This window comes from Dendropsophus ebraccatus, chromosome 8 (genome assembly GCF_027789765.1).
Source record: "Dendropsophus ebraccatus isolate aDenEbr1 chromosome 8, aDenEbr1.pat, whole genome shotgun sequence".
Classification (NCBI taxonomy): Eukaryota; Metazoa; Chordata; class Amphibia; order Anura; family Hylidae; genus Dendropsophus; species Dendropsophus ebraccatus.
The window spans coordinates 45781532-45789376 of NC_091461.1; positions in this window are offsets into that span (position 1 = coordinate 45781532).

The following is a 7845-nucleotide window of genomic DNA, read 5'->3' on the forward strand; positions in this document are numbered from 1 at the left end:
CTCCCCACTCCATAGACATGTATAGTATGTAAATGATCCTCTTGTGACCTACTCGTCTGTCTTATAATAAGATGAAACTGAGCTCTTTTTGGAGGAGTTTGAAGTTTGGAGGAGGGGTAAGCAGGAATGGGGGCTACACTAAAAGAATGATAAAGAAGCATTTTGATATATTACCATATGTTTTTGAATTTGCATGTACTACACTAATTTCTACAAAAAAAAATTGAAATTACATTGACTGTTTTTTTTTAAACCAGAAAAACAATTTACAGGAAATTCTGGATCAAATCATGTGTAAGAAACAAACAAAAGGAAAAAAGAGAACTAGACAAGAGCATACTGTATATACTACCAACAAAGTAACCACAAACTGATAAAAAAAATTATATTGTGTACTAGCATGCTAAACTTGGAGCATGGAGCAGAACCAAGCCAGTGAAAGACATCCACATTAGTGAAATTCGATGAACTTTTAAGAGTTGTCAGAAAATAACCTATTGTTTAACCCCTTAACGACATCGGGCGTACCCATACGCCCCCGTTGCCTGGGCTTTAACGCAAACGGGCGTATGGGTACGCCCGATGTTTCCCCGATCGCTGCGTGTTCACACACAGCGGTCGGGGAAGATGGCCTGCTATAAATCATAGCAGGCCATCATAGCTTCACGGCACGGGGGGTGGTTAACACCCCCCGTGCTTACGATCGCCGCTATAGGCTGATCAATTCAGATCAGCCAATAGCGGCGATCGGAACCTTTCCGGGTCATCGGTGACCCGATGACCCGGAAAAAAATGGCGGTCGGTGCTGTCCGAGGACGGCACCGACCGCCATTACTGTAAAAAGTAATGGTGATCGCCGTGCCACCGGCCCGATCGCCGTGAACGGCCGGCCGGCCGTTCACGGCGATCGGGCCGGTGGCACGGCGATCAGAGTCCCACAATATAGTAAATACCTGCCCTGGACCCCTCAGCTAGGTAGCGGAGGGGTCCAGAGCAGGTATTTGTACATTACTCACCTGTCCCGGGCTCCTGATCGGCGTCTTCCGGGTTCGCGGCGTCCTCCGTCATTCCGTTCGGTCTTCGGGTCTTTCCGGCGGTCCCCGTCGTCTTCTCTCGGCTATTTTCGGCTCCAGCCTCGTCATTTTCCGGATTTTGCGCTCTGCTGCCCCCTAGCGGCTGATATGTGTAATACACTTATCAGCAGCTACAGGGATATTCTGAATGTAGAAAAAGGTTTTTTTTTTTTTTCCAAATTTTTTTTTTCTATTTTCCGCACCCTATCGCCGCTGAGTGTTGATCAGCATCGCACGAAAGTGCGCTGCTAATCAGCAACTCCTCCTTTTTGGCGTAGGGTGTTTTTTTTCTATATCCTACTGCCACGGTCTGCTTATAAGTGCCGCACATAAGTGCGGCATTTATCAGCAACTCCTTTGTTGGCGTAGGTTTTTTTTTTATACTTACTGTAAAAAAACACGTAAAAAACACTACATTACACCACACTACATTGAATAAAGTTTGACACTACACCACTACATACCCCATATACTAGTCCCCATATAAAGATGGCCCCCAGGGTGTTTTCGGCGTCAGAGGGATACGTTATTATTACCTCCGACACCGAAACAGCCAGTGAGGATGAATGGGGGGGATCCTTCTTTCCTCCATTCATCCTCATCATCCAGTGACGTGTCTGGGGGTAGCCTAGCGTACGCTGCCCCCCAGACACGTCTTTTCCGCCAGTACCGTCCCAATAAGAGATCACAGTATGGTGTGAAATTCTACAAACTCTGTGAGCGTACCTCAGGGTACACTTACAGATTTCGGGTACGTGCAAACTGCGAAATGGCGAAGGATAACCCTTTGTGCATTCCGCAGCTGGCACCCGCCGGCGGACTAATGCGGGCGCATGTCTCTACCCGTGTCATAGACTCCAATCTATGCACGGGCGGAATCCGTCGTCCATCCAAAGAATGAACACGTTGGACGGAGAGCGGAATCCGCCCGTGCATAGAATGGAGTCTATGACACGGACGGAGACGTGCGCCTGCATCAGTCCGCCGGCGGGTGCCAGCTGTGGAATGCACGAAGGGTTATCTGTCGCGATTCCGCAGTGTGCATGTACCCTTAGAGTGTATGTAGGAAGGGACACCCGAATCCAGCCCCCAGATGCCCCCTCCCCCCCCCATCCTCGGAGTTAGTGGGAAGATCGTCCGGGAACTGATCTTCCCACTGCTGGATAAAGGTTACCACCTGTACGGGGATAACTTTTATACCAGCGCCCCCCTCTTCCGGTCCCTCGCTGCCCTGTAGCTTCCGGCACGATCCGAACATATCAGAAGTAGTAATAGAGCCCTAATATTTAGCAGCCATGGAGCGGACCCAGCACTTCTGGATATGAAGGACCCCGTATCGCACCAGGGCAACATTTTCCAGGTGACGTCCCCCACACAGGAGAACGGGAGACCCCAGAAGAAGTGCAGAGTGTGGGGTAACAGGGGGATCAGGAAGGACACCATTTTCCAGTGTGCCACCTGTCCTGATCACCCCGGCCTCTACATACTGGATCGCTTCAAGGCGCACCACACGTCATCAGAGTTCTACATTTTCTAAATTCTGTCCCTTATTCCTATTTCAGGGGTCACGTTGATCCAGGGATTATTCTGGTCGCCATTATGGAGTCGGGAAGGAATTTTTCCCCTGTGATGAGGCTACTGTCGTCTGCCTCACGAGGATTTTTTGCCTTCCTCTGGATCAACACAGGTTGAGTTTGATGGACACCTGTCATTTCCAACCTTATAAACTAATAATTGGCCTAATACCCCCAAATAAATTAGAATTGTCCCTTTTCCCCAGCTAAGTAGGTATGGCCGCCATTCCCATTAGAGGAGGCCATGATGCAATTACAAAGCCTCTGTGCGGCCAGGACAGTAGAAACCCCCCACAAGTGACCCCATTCTGGAAACTACACCCCATAAGGAATCTAATAAGGGGGGCAGCGGGGATATGGCCCCCTGGTGACGGCCACATTTGGGACGTGAAAGTGAAAAAAATTGTATTTTTTATTTTCTCGGCACATGTTCTACGTAAGTGCCCGTCACCAGGGGGGTCCATCTGCTCACTGCACCCCTTGTTAGATTCCTTATGGGGTGTAGTTTCCAGAATGGGGTCACTTGTGGGGGGTTTCTACTGTCCTGGCAGCACAGGAGCTTTGTAATTGCGACATGGCCTCCATCCTCCATTCCAGCCTCTAAATGGCGCTCTGTCCCTTTGGTGACTTGCCCTGTGCCCATATGGCACATTATGCCCACATGTGGGGTATGTTCGTACTCAGGGGACACTACCCTACACGTTTTGTGTTCATTTTCTTTTTTAACCCCTTGTGGAAATGGAAAAAAATCAAGGCTAGACCAACATTTAGTGTAATTTTTGTAAAATTTTTACTCTAAATTATTAATCTTGTCATGTTTTTTCATTTTCACAAGGGGTTAAAAGATAAAAAAAACCATTTAATGTGTAGAGCAATTTCCCCTGAGTACGGAAATACCCCACATGTGGACATAAAGCGCCATGCGGGTGCAGGGTAAGCCTCCGAAGGGAAGAAGCGCCATTTGGTTTTTGAAGGCTGGATTTGGATGGAATGGATTTCGAGGGGCCATGTTGCATTCAAAAGGCCTCTGTGTTGCCAAGACAGTTGAAACCCCCCACAAGTGACCCCATTATGGAAACTACACCCCTCAAGGAATGTAACAAGGGGTGTAGTGAGCATATGGACCCCACTGGTGACGGGCACAAATGTGGAACAATGTGGCGTGAAAATGAAATATTACATTTTTTACACTATGATGTTGGTTTAGCCTTGAATTTATCATTTTCACAAGGGGTTAAAAGAGAAAAAAACACACAATATGTGTAGAGCAATTTCCCCCGAGTCCGTAAATACCCCACATGTGGACATAAAGCACCATGTGGGCGCAGGGCAGGCCTCCGAAGGGAAGGAGCGCCATTTGGATTTTGGAGGTTGGATTTGGCTAGAATGGATGATGAACGCCATGTCGCATTTACAGAGCCCTCGTGGTGCCAAAACTCTGGAAACCCCCCACAAGTGACCCCATTCTGGAAACTGCACCCCTCAAGGAATCTAACAGGGGGGGAAAAGAGGATATGGACCCCTTGATGACGGGCACATTTGTGCCATGAAAGTGAAAAAATGAAATTTTTCCCTTTCACGTCACATTGTTCCACATTTGTGCCCGTCACCAGTGGGGTCCATATGCTCACTGCCCCCCTTGTTAGATTCCTTGAGGGGTGTAGTTTCCAGAATGGAGTCACTTGTGGGGGGTTTCCAGTGTCTTGGCAGCACGAGGGCTCTGTAAATGCGACATGGCCCTTGAAATCCTTTTCAGTGAAATTCAGCTTCCAAAAGCCAATTGGCGCTCCTTCCCTTTGGAGGCTCGTCCTGCGCCCCCTTGGCACTTTATCGCCACATGTGGGGTATTTCTGTACTCGGGAGAAACTGCGCTACACATTTTTTGTCTTTTTTTGCCTCTTATCCCTTTAAGAAAATGAAAAATTGAAGGCTAGAACAACGTTTTAGTGTAAAAAATAAATTTTTCTTTTTTCACGCCATATTGTTCGGAAAATCTGTGAAGCACCTGTGGGGTCCAGATGCTCACCGCACCCCTTGTTACATTCCTTGAGGGGTGTAGTTTTCTGAATGGTGTCCCTTTAGGGGTGTTTTTTAGGTTTTGACACCCCAGAGCCTCTGCCAACCTGAAGTGGTACAGTCAAAAATGACCAAATATAACGGAGGCGTTGAAATTCACTAGGCGCTCCCTTATATCTGAGGCTTGTGGTTGCGTCAAATAGCGCAATAGGGCCACATATGGAGTATTTCTATAAACTGCAGAAACGGGGCAATAATTATTGGGGTGCATTTCTCTGGTAATAGGTTTATAATTATGAAAAATATTGGATTACAATAAAATTTCTGCACAGAAAATTAAAATTTTCAAATTCCTTACACACTTAGCTTTTATTTCTGTGACTCCCCTAAAGGGTTAAAACACTTTCTGGATGTGCTTTTGCAGAGTGTGGGGGGTGCAGTTTCTGAAATGGGGTGCTTTGTGGGGCTTTCTAACATACAGGCCCCTCAAATACACTTTACACCTGAACAGGTCCCTAAAAATATCTGATTTTGAAATTTGACTGAAAATTTGGAAATTTGCTGCTAATGTTTTAAGCTTCCTATTGTGTAAAAAAAATGAAAAATAGTTTAATAAATGCCGCCAACATAAAGTAGACATGTTGCTAATGCTATTTAATATATAATTTATGTGGTATAACCACTTTCTGTATACGCAAAAAAGTTTCAAAGTTGGAAAAATGCATTTTTTCACATTTTTTCACATTATTTGGGTTTTTTTCATAAAGATTTGTTATGAGTATCGACTCCAATTTACCAGAAATGTAAAGTACAATATGTCACGAGAAAACAATCTCAGAATCAGCCGGATAGGTAAAAGCATCCCGAAGGTATTAATGACTAAAGTGACACTGGTCATATTCATAAAATTTGTCTCTGTCATTAAGGCCATTTCAGGCTCTGTCCTTAAGGGGTTAATAAAGAATCTTTAGAGGAAAATCTTTTGACATGTCACAGTCCTCTCCTACTCAAATCCACCAAAAATGAAAGTGATAAGGCCCTATGAAACAAAGCGATTATAGTCTGTATTTCTCCCATTATCGGCCATTATGGCCGATAATCGCTTTGTATAATAAAAGGCAACAATCAGCCGACATGCACAATGCCGGCTGATCCTTGCCTTTCAGTGTCTTAATGATCCAAATAGCAACGATCTGCTGCCATCACTCAGTACAATAGGAGCGGCGGAAGCAAACCGCTGCCATCTTCTATAAGCTGGACAATTAAATGGTCGCCCAGGAAGCCCCTCCGCAGCTCCCCCCCCCCCCCCCCCCCCCCACTTACCTGCTTACTGTCTGAGTGTGTAGGAACGGGGAGCAAGTAAGCGCTGACCTGACAGGGCTCACTTGCTCCTGCTGATCACCGTGTATAATGGGCTATACTGTCACCCCAATTTTCTGTGTGGCACCATCAGTTACAGACAGTGTCCCTCTTCATAGGGGATCATGGATAACAGCACTGGACCGAGGCAGGGAAAGAAGGCTCAATGGATGCTAAGCCCTGCCTTACTGACATGGTCTGTATCTGGTGATGCTAATAACAGAACACAGGACAACCAGGGTGACAATAACACTTTAACAGCACTATCTGCATCATACTGGAAGCACTGAGTAGCTAGGCAGGAAGTCAAGTGTCCCATCGCTCTGGCCTGTGCTCTGATTGTCTTAAAGTGAATGTGTTACTTAGATGTTTTTTACTGATTGGATCCAGATACTGAAACATGTTCTTTATTTCTAATCTGTTTCTATTTTATGATTGTAACTTGTTTTACTACAATATTATGAAGGTTGTCATCTTGCATGAGATGTTTTTGTCAGCAAGGCCCATGGACACAGACATAATGAACATCTCCAGACCATATTCTTTGTATGGGGCATGTATTTAATCATGCTTTGTGACCTGTGCAGAGGTCATTCTATATTCTGTCATGTTTTTCTAATGCTGGATAACCCCTTAAAGACACTGCCTGTAACCTCTTTGTATATCTGGGTGGGCACCTCTTTCTTCCTCCAGTTCTCTGGTGGGCCAGTATGTTTGCAATAATGTAAATTGCCGATGCATATGGTCATAGACTACAGTGATGGGTCACACAGCATTCTTAGGCTAGGTTCACACTGGGTAAAAATGACGGCCTTCTTTCATAACAACAGGCGTCATTGTGCAAATAACGCCTGTTATTTTTTAATTAATTGGTGTTTTTTGCACAATGACGGCCATTATTATGATAGACAGTCATCATTTTTACATAGTGTGAAGCTAGCCATATACTGTCTAGTCTAAGTTTCTGTTGTCTAAGAATTACATGGTTTTTTATTATGTTATACGCTATGTACCCTGAAAATAGAAGGATTGAGGTGCACTATGTGTCTATAGAATTCAATGGGTTCTGGATCAGTCGTAAACGCTGCTGTGTACATGCTGATGCTAGATATTTTATATGTAAACTACAGTAAAAAAAAATTTAGTCATTGCCACTCGACAATGCACCAATTCTGTTCATTTTTAGATATTTTATCATCTTCCTTTCATTGTTATTTTTCCCTGGAGCCCAATCTAATTGACAGCTTTGTCATAGAAAATTCATCCCAGCCTCATTCTGTAATGAGCGGCCAGACTATTTCCTCACAGATTCCCCTTTCCCATTATTGAATTTCTCTTGTTCATATAGAAAGAGATTTGAATAACAGAAATGTAGAGAATTGCTACGAGTGCCCAACAGAGGAGACAATGTGAGCCAGTTTCCTTACAAAGAAATCAGAAAGGCCATGACGCAGTTACATGGGTTACATTTTCATATTTTTTTCTATTCTTCTCTTTGGTGCAGTTTTTTGATGCACTTTGAAGCCAAACTGTGTACCATGAGCCTGACCAAACAACATTAAGGAGCCATTGACATCTCTAGATGTAGGTTAATTATGTGAAATACATCTTATATTATTGGAGACTTGCAATCTTTTGGTAAAGGGAACCTTTCTTTAGTTTCATGTTGCTGGGACCAGGGGATGGAGTCATCAGGGTAGTCCGCCATCCCTGATTGATAGATCCCGGCCTATACACAAAGTAGAGGAGAGCTAGGAATGGCTGGAGGCCTGCCTTGATGGACCATTGCCCCATTCCCAAAGTAAGAACTATGATTTCTGTGG